Raw genomic sequence first — 7,649 nt, forward strand, 5'->3', positions numbered from 1 at the left:
ATATGGAAACATGCTTAATTTCACCAGTGATTAAATTATCCCATGAGAAAAATGTTTAAACAGTAAATGTACAGATGAAAATGCCTGGTTTTTCCAGTGACTGAAAAATGTGTATTAAACTCAGGAGTATTGGCTTGTGTCTGTAATCCTAGCTACTCAGGAGGCTAAGGCAGGAGAATCGCTTGAGCCCAAGAGTTTGTCACCAGTCTGGGCAACTTGATAAGACCCCATATCTTAAAATATGTGTATTTAAGCAATTTATCACAACATTTATCCAACAATTGCCAGCTACCAGACTCTGGAAATATGAATATAAGTCTGCACCCAGTGGGTCATGCCTATAAATCCCAGCACTTTAGAAGGCTGAGCTGAGAGGATCACTTGAGCCCAGGTATTCCAGACTAGCCTGGGCAACATGGTGAAACCCCAACCCTACTAAAAATACAAAATATTAGCCAGGTATGGTGGTGCATGACTGTAGTTCCAGCTACTCGGGAGGCTGAGGCAGGAGGATCGCTTGAGCCTGGGCAGTCGAGGCTGCAATGAACTGAGATTGCACCACCACACTGTAGCCTGGGTGACAGAGCAAGACTGTCGAAGGAAAGAGAGAGAGAGAGAGAAGAAAGAAAGGAAAAGAAGAAAGAAAAGAAAGAAATAAGGAAAGAAGAAAGAAAGAAAGAAAAGAAAGAAAGAAAGAAAGAAAGAAAGAAAGAAAGAAAGAAAGAGAAAGAAAGAAAGAAAGAGAAAGAAAGAAAGAAAGAAAGAAAGAAAGAAAGAAAGAAAGAAAGAAAGAAAGAAAGAAAGAAAAAAAAAAAAAGAAAGAAAGAAAAGAGAGAGAGAGGGAGGGAGGGAGGGAGGGAGGAAGGAAGGAAGGAAGGAAGGAAGGAAGGAAGGAAGGAAGGAAAAAGGAAGGAAGGAAAATATGAATATAAGAAAGATATAGTGCCTATCTTTGAGGATCTTAAAGTCTACCAAAAGGGAGATGGGCATGTTAACAAATGAGCACTAAAGTTATTTAGGTGCAAAATCAAAAATCTGGGCCAGCACCATGGCTCACACCTGTAAGCCTAGAACCTTGGGAGGCCAAGGCGGGAGGATTACTTGAGCCCAGGAGTTCGAGACCAGCCTGGGCAACATAGCAAGATGTTAAAAATAAAAATTTAGCCAGGCACGGTGGTGCGTGCCTGTGGTCCCAGCAACTCGGGAGGCTGTGGAGGGAGGATCGCTTGAGCCTAAGAGGTGGAGACTGCAGTGAGCTGCAATCACGCCACTGCACTCCAGCCTGGGTGACAGAGCAAGACTCTGTCTCAAAAAACTAAAACAAAAAAAAAACTTCATGTGGCTCTATAACTTCCAAAGAAATGAATGTTCAATTCTATCCAAAGCAGAGAGTAGCCTTCTTTGAGGAGGTAAATCCTGTTGTGTCTCTAAAGATGTTCAAAGATCAATGGTGGGTTAGTCTGTGAGACTCAGGGTGGAGGATTATATTCCAGTTGAAGCAGCAGGAGCAATGATACAGGGTGTGAAATAGCAAGGTGCATTCTCCGTAAAAAAAAGCTCACTGTGCCCATTCTCTATAGTTTTGAAGTGGGGAGAAGGCATATAGTGAGACAACACGTAGCAGGTAGTCATGTATCAGAGCTAAGGACTTTGAACTTTATCTTAGAGGGACGCAGAAGCCATGGGCTGGCCGTTTTTATTTATTTCCTAGCCTAAATCATCCTGATTCTGAGCGGCTACTATGGTCTATGATAACTGCAATAGATTGTTTTCAAAATGGGTGCCATCATTTCCCTCCCTATATCCCTGCCTTGGGTGGTTCTCTTCACTCTGATTCTTGAGCTTGTCCAAGTGACTTGCTTTGGACAATGGGGAAATAACAAACATGACACTTGGAAAGTGCTTGCACTACAGTAATAAAGACACCATACACTATGATCCAGCAATAGGACTCCTTTTATTTAATGAGTTGAAAACAGGTCCACAGCAAACCTGCACAGAAATAATAAGAGTATATAACGAAATTGGGAGAAACTAACAAACAAATGAACTAAACGTAAGACGTTGACTGGAAACCGTTTCACAGAAGTTCAAAGACTATACATGAAAATTTATTAACCTCACAGTTAATTAGTAAAATCAAAATAAAACACAAGAAGATCCCATTTCACAAACATGAGATAGACAAAAATAATTCATTAAAACATTAGATCATTCCAATGTTGCCAATTATATGGAATAAATAGACACATGTGCAAGAATGGTGGAAGGGTCAACTCATACACTGTATTAGAAATTTCTGGTAATCTTGAAGTTTCCCAGAACCTACAACTCAAAAAATTTTCTCTAATGTAGAAAAATTGTTATGTATAGGCACTTGCAAACTTGAGTATGATTCAAGCAACATTTTTCATAAGAGAAGAACATAAAATTAAAGGAAGCCAAAGACTATAATAAATGGAATGGATGAGCAAATTGGGTTGTCCAAGACTCAGACACCAGCAGGTGTGAAATATCCTAGGGGGAAAGAAACAAAGGGATGCCAATCCATTTACTTCCTTTCATGGAAAGTGCAAAAGAGGCAACATTAAGTGAAACACTGCTTGGTGAAAAATAGTGGATAGTAAAGCCATAAAAGTATTCACAGAATGATAGATAGTGGTCACCTCTGCTGACAGAAGGCAAATTAAGTCAGGGTAGAGCACCACAGGGAGACTATGAAATGCCCAATGTCTGTTCATTACTGTGAGCCTCCAGTCTAAATAACTTTATATGATGTTTATTTAAATGTAAAACAAAACATTTTATGCATTTTTCTGAGTAAGATATAATTTATTATACATATAGGCCCGGCACAGCGGCTCACGCCTGTAATCCCAACACTTTGGGAGGCCGAGGCAGGCGGATCACCTGAGGTTAGAAGTTTGAGACCAGCCTGACCAACAAGGAGAAACCTTGTGTCTACTAAAAATACAAAATTAGCCAGGCATGGTGGCGCATGTCTGCAATCCCAGCTACTCGGGAGGCTTGAGGCAGGAGAATCACTTGAACCTGGAAGGCGGAGGTTGCTGTGAGCCAAGATCATGCCGTTGCATTCCAGCCTGGGCAACAAGAGCAAAACTCCGTCTCAAAAAAAAATGTGTATATATATATTACACATATATAAAGAATGATTTAAGCACTAAAATTATAATTTATTTATTTATTTATTTATTTGTGACAAAATCTCACTGTCGCCCCCACTGGAGTGCAGTGATGCAATCCTAGTTTTCTGCAACCTCCGCCTCCCGGATTCTAGCGATTCTCCTGCTTCAGTCTCCCCAGTAGCTGAGATTACAGGCGTGTGCCACCACGCCTGGCTAATTTTTTTATTTTTAGTAGAGACAGGGTTTTGCCATGTTGGCCAGTCTGGTCTCAAACTCCTGACCTCAAATGATCCGGCCGCCTCAGCCTCCCAAAGTGCTGGGATTACAAGCGTGAGCCACTGCACCTGGCTAAAAACTATAATTTAAAAAAAAGAAAGTGCTTGCACTTTCCTGCGACCCATGCAGTCATCACCTTGTGGACAAGGCCAGGATGCCCTTCCAGAGACATGTAACCCAGTCACCTTCATCACTCTAGCTAACAGCCAGCACTCACTCCAGATATGTGAGTGATGCATACTACACCAATCATTTCTATTAATGCAAAATCATTAGGGAAACTCAGAATGTTAGAAAGAAGAAGACATGTCACCCATAATTATACTACCTAAATATAACTACTATAAGCTTTTTTAGTATTTTTATTTCCAATTTTTTTTTTAAGTTTTTTGAGATGAAGTTTCACTCTTGTTGCTCAGCCTGGAATGCAATGGTGTAATCTCAGCTCACTGCAACCTCCGCCTCCTGGGTTCAAGCGATTCTCCTACCTCAGCCTCCCAAGTAGCCAGGATTACAGGCGCCTGCCACCACACCCGGCTACTAATTTTTTGTATTTTAGTAGAGACAGGGTTTCACCATGTTGGCGAGGCTGGTCTCGAACTCCTGACCTCAAGTGATCTGCCCGCCTCAGCCTCCCAAAGTGCTGGTATTATAAGTGTAAGCCACGGTGCCTGGCCTATTTCCAATCTTTTTATCTGCCCAGATTTCTCTATATGGTTATAATCAATATATATGGACAGTTTTGTGGCCCGCTTTTTAATTTGTATTAAACAAGTATATTTTCGGCCAGGCACAGTGGCTCACACCTATAATCCCAGCATTTTGGGAGGCTGAGGCAGGCGGGTCCCTTGAGGTCAAGAGTTCGAGACCAGCCTGGTCAACATGGCAAAACCCCGTCTACTAAAAATACAAAAACTAGCCAGGTGTTGTGGCACGTGCCTGTAATCTCAGCTACTCAGGAGGCTGAGGCAGGAGAATTGCTTGAATCCAGGAGAAGGAAGTTGCAGTGAGCCGAGATCGTGCCACTGTACTCTAGCCTGGACAACAGATCAAGACTCTGTCTCTATTTTAAAAAAAAAAAAAACATGTATTTTCGTATATGTTACCATGTTTAATGGCTGAGTAATAGTCCATTTGATCTGGCAAATGAACTATAATTCCTTTGCTGTTGTTGAAAAATTAGGTATATGATGTAATCAACCTTTAAAAGTAGGCACCCCAGTCAGAGCAGACCTGGGGACCTGTGCGCCCTGCACCCAGTTAACTGCTGAAGGGGTTGGCTCAGGCTACCAGCCCCTTTGGTGAGAACTCTGCCTGGGGCTCTGCTGATTGTTCTGAATCATGGAGGTGAAGAAGACTTCTCTAGCTAGGTGACGTTCTTGTTGAAAGTCATAGGCTACCTCAATCGGCTCTTCCTACAAACTGTCTTTAAGAGAGGTGCCTGCCTGCACTGATCCAGGAGCTAGGGCGTAGCAGCTTCCATGGATAGGGAGATGGGCCCTCTTGTGACCTTTGTGTGGAAGGCAGTGTTGACTATGCTTCTGCACTGGCAGGCATCGCCTTCCACAATGAAGGGCGCTGGTTGAATGATCCAGCCACAAGACCTTCATGGTGCTGATGGACCTACTACCTCAGAAGAGTGGCTCCCACAGCACTGGCAACAGCACTTGACATGGGGTTGTCCAACTGGAGCTTCACAGTAACCAGATCTTTAGCTGTCCCCTTCATCTTCAATCTTCTCTCTGATCTTCAAGCTGGAGGAGTTGCAATGGCACTGGTCCTTGTGATCCTCCTCATCGCCGGGAGTCTCTTCATGTTCACCTTCAAGTCCACACAGCCCAATGTGGAGGGCTTCACCTTGGTGCTGGGGACCTCGTTCATTGGTGGCATTTGCTGAACCCTCACCCGGACATTCCAGCAGAAGGCTGATCTTGGCTTCCAGGACTCCATCGACAGCATGCTCCACCTGCAGCCACTCATGTTTCTGGGGCTCTTCCCTCTCTTTGCTGTATGTGAAAGTCGCCATTTGTCCACGTCTGGGGAAATCTTTCATTTCCAGGACACAGGGCTGCTCCTGGGGCACTTGGGAGCCTCTTCCTTGGTGGGCTTCTCACCTTCGGTTTGGACTTCTCTGAGTTCCTCCTGATCTCCAGACCCTCCAGCCTCACTGCCTCCATTGCTGGCATTTGGAAGGAAGTCTGCACTTTGCTGGCTGATCAGATCAGCCACCTGAACTGGCTGGAATTCCTGCTCTGCCTCTCAGGAATATCCTCAAAGCCCTGCACTCCAGAGGTGATGACAGCTCTGAACCCTTGAAGAGGCTAGGCTCCAGTTCCCACCTGGAGCCACTGCCCTGAAGTGGCCAGCAGGAGTAAGATGACAATGCCGAGAAGGAGTACTTTGTGGCCCAGAGGCAGCAGTGACCAGCCAAGGGGAGCAGCTTGAAAGCAGGCCACTCTCAACTAACACTTGGCAGTACCTCAGGGGACCTGGGTGGCTGGCTCTTCATGGCAGCTGGGAGCAGTGGACCGGGAGTCACCTGGGCATGACCATGTGGTGTGGCCAGGTCAGGGACTTGTAGCTTCTGCCCCTCCCTTTGGAACATGGTCAAACAGAGAGGGTGAGCACCAGGCCAGCTTGGGACCTGGCCAGAACTGGGCCCAAGCTGTGCTAGAATCGCAGCAGCAGACGGGAGTGGGCTGGTTCTTCTCAACTATTTCCCAGACTCTGACAGCCAAGACTCATTTCTGAGGCTTAGCAGCTTTCTAAGGGGACTGGGTTTGGACTGCAGAGCAATTGGGAAGGGAACCTGCAGAGGCTGGGGCCCTCATCACCCAGGCAGCATCTTTTCTCAGATAGCAAATTTATTTATACTTTGGAAATAAATGGTTCACAGTCCAGAGAAAATAAACAAAAAATCCTTCATAAGCGTAAAGGTCTCTCCAACTTTAGGATTATTCCATAGAATATTCTCATGAAGCAGAGCAATTGGATCAAAAGGTGTGGATATCATTGAGGACCAATACACATTACCAACTCACACAAAGGCTTTCATACCAGTTTACACATCCATCAACATTGTCTGAGTGGTCATTTCACCAAAGCCTCAAAGGTCCCATGGGTTTCTGTAGTTGTTCGTTTTGTTTTGTTTTCTATCTTTTTTAATTTGGGTGAGAAATTAATTCTGGTTTTCATTTTAATTATTTCTTCAATAATTAATAAGGTGAAAGTGTTAGAAAGTCACATTTTCCAGTGCCTGTCAGAGCACTAGTCTAGTTGATTTAAGTTGTGTTAAAATAACTTTCTTCATATCCACACAATAGCTGCTCCTAAATTTCCATGTAGTGTCTAGAAATAGCTATCTGTTTGAATTTGTGTTTGCACAGCAATTTCAAAATATTGAGAAGATGTCAGTTGTCTATATTTAAGAATAAGCCTATCCAGTGAAAATTATTCGGGGGAGACCTAAACTCCCAAGCTACCCATTGGTATTGCCAGGAAATCCACACCACAATATTGCTGCCATTTACAGATGAGTACCCTAAGCCTTGGAGGTTTTAAGAAACTTGCCCAGCTGGGCGTGGTGGCTCACGATTTTAATCCCAGCACTTTGGGAGGCAGAGGCGGGAGGATCGCTTGAGCCCAAGAGTTCAAGACCAACCTGGGCAACATGGCGAAACTCTGTCTCTACAAAAAAGTACAAAAATTAGCCAGGTGTGGTGCATGCACCTGTAGTCCCAGCTACTAACTAGGGAGGCTGAGGCAGGTCCATCCCCTGAGCCTAGGAGGTCAAGGCTGCAGTGAGCCATGATCACACCAATGCACTCCAGCCTGGGCAACAGAATGAGATCCTGTCTCAAAAAAAAAGAAGAAGGAAGAAAAAAAAAAAAAAGAAAACAGAAACTTACTCAAGAGCCCCATAGATATATAAACCTCAGAGAATGTAAATAGACAATCAGGGCAGAGTGGATGGGGGTCCTCAGTTCACAGAACAAAAATCAAACTAAGAATGATGTAACATCGTTACAAGATCTTTCTGGTACATCTCAAATTCAGCCACTTCTTATATCTCTGCTGCTACTACCCCATCCAAAGCACATCCTCGTTGGATTACCACAGTAGTCTGCAAACTAGTTTCCAAGTCCATCCATACTCCTCTACAGCTTACGTTCTACATGTCTTCTAAAGATGTTAGCAATCTTTTTTTTTTTTTTTTTTTTTTTTTTT

General features: G+C 43.9%; 1 pseudogene; it reads left to right on the forward strand.

Moving 5' to 3' along the window:
• Positions 1-3,545: 3,545 nt before the first annotated feature.
• LOC108512478 (solute carrier family 35 member C2 pseudogene) lies at positions 3,546-5,845 on the forward strand (annotated as a pseudogene).
• The last annotated feature ends 1,804 nt before the right edge of the window (positions 5,846-7,649 follow it).

The sequence above is a fragment of the Rhinopithecus bieti genome, unplaced genomic scaffold, assembly GCF_001698545.2.
Source record: "Rhinopithecus bieti isolate Rb0 unplaced genomic scaffold, ASM169854v2 scaffold_30905, whole genome shotgun sequence".
NCBI classification, from domain to species: Eukaryota; Metazoa; Chordata; class Mammalia; order Primates; family Cercopithecidae; genus Rhinopithecus; species Rhinopithecus bieti.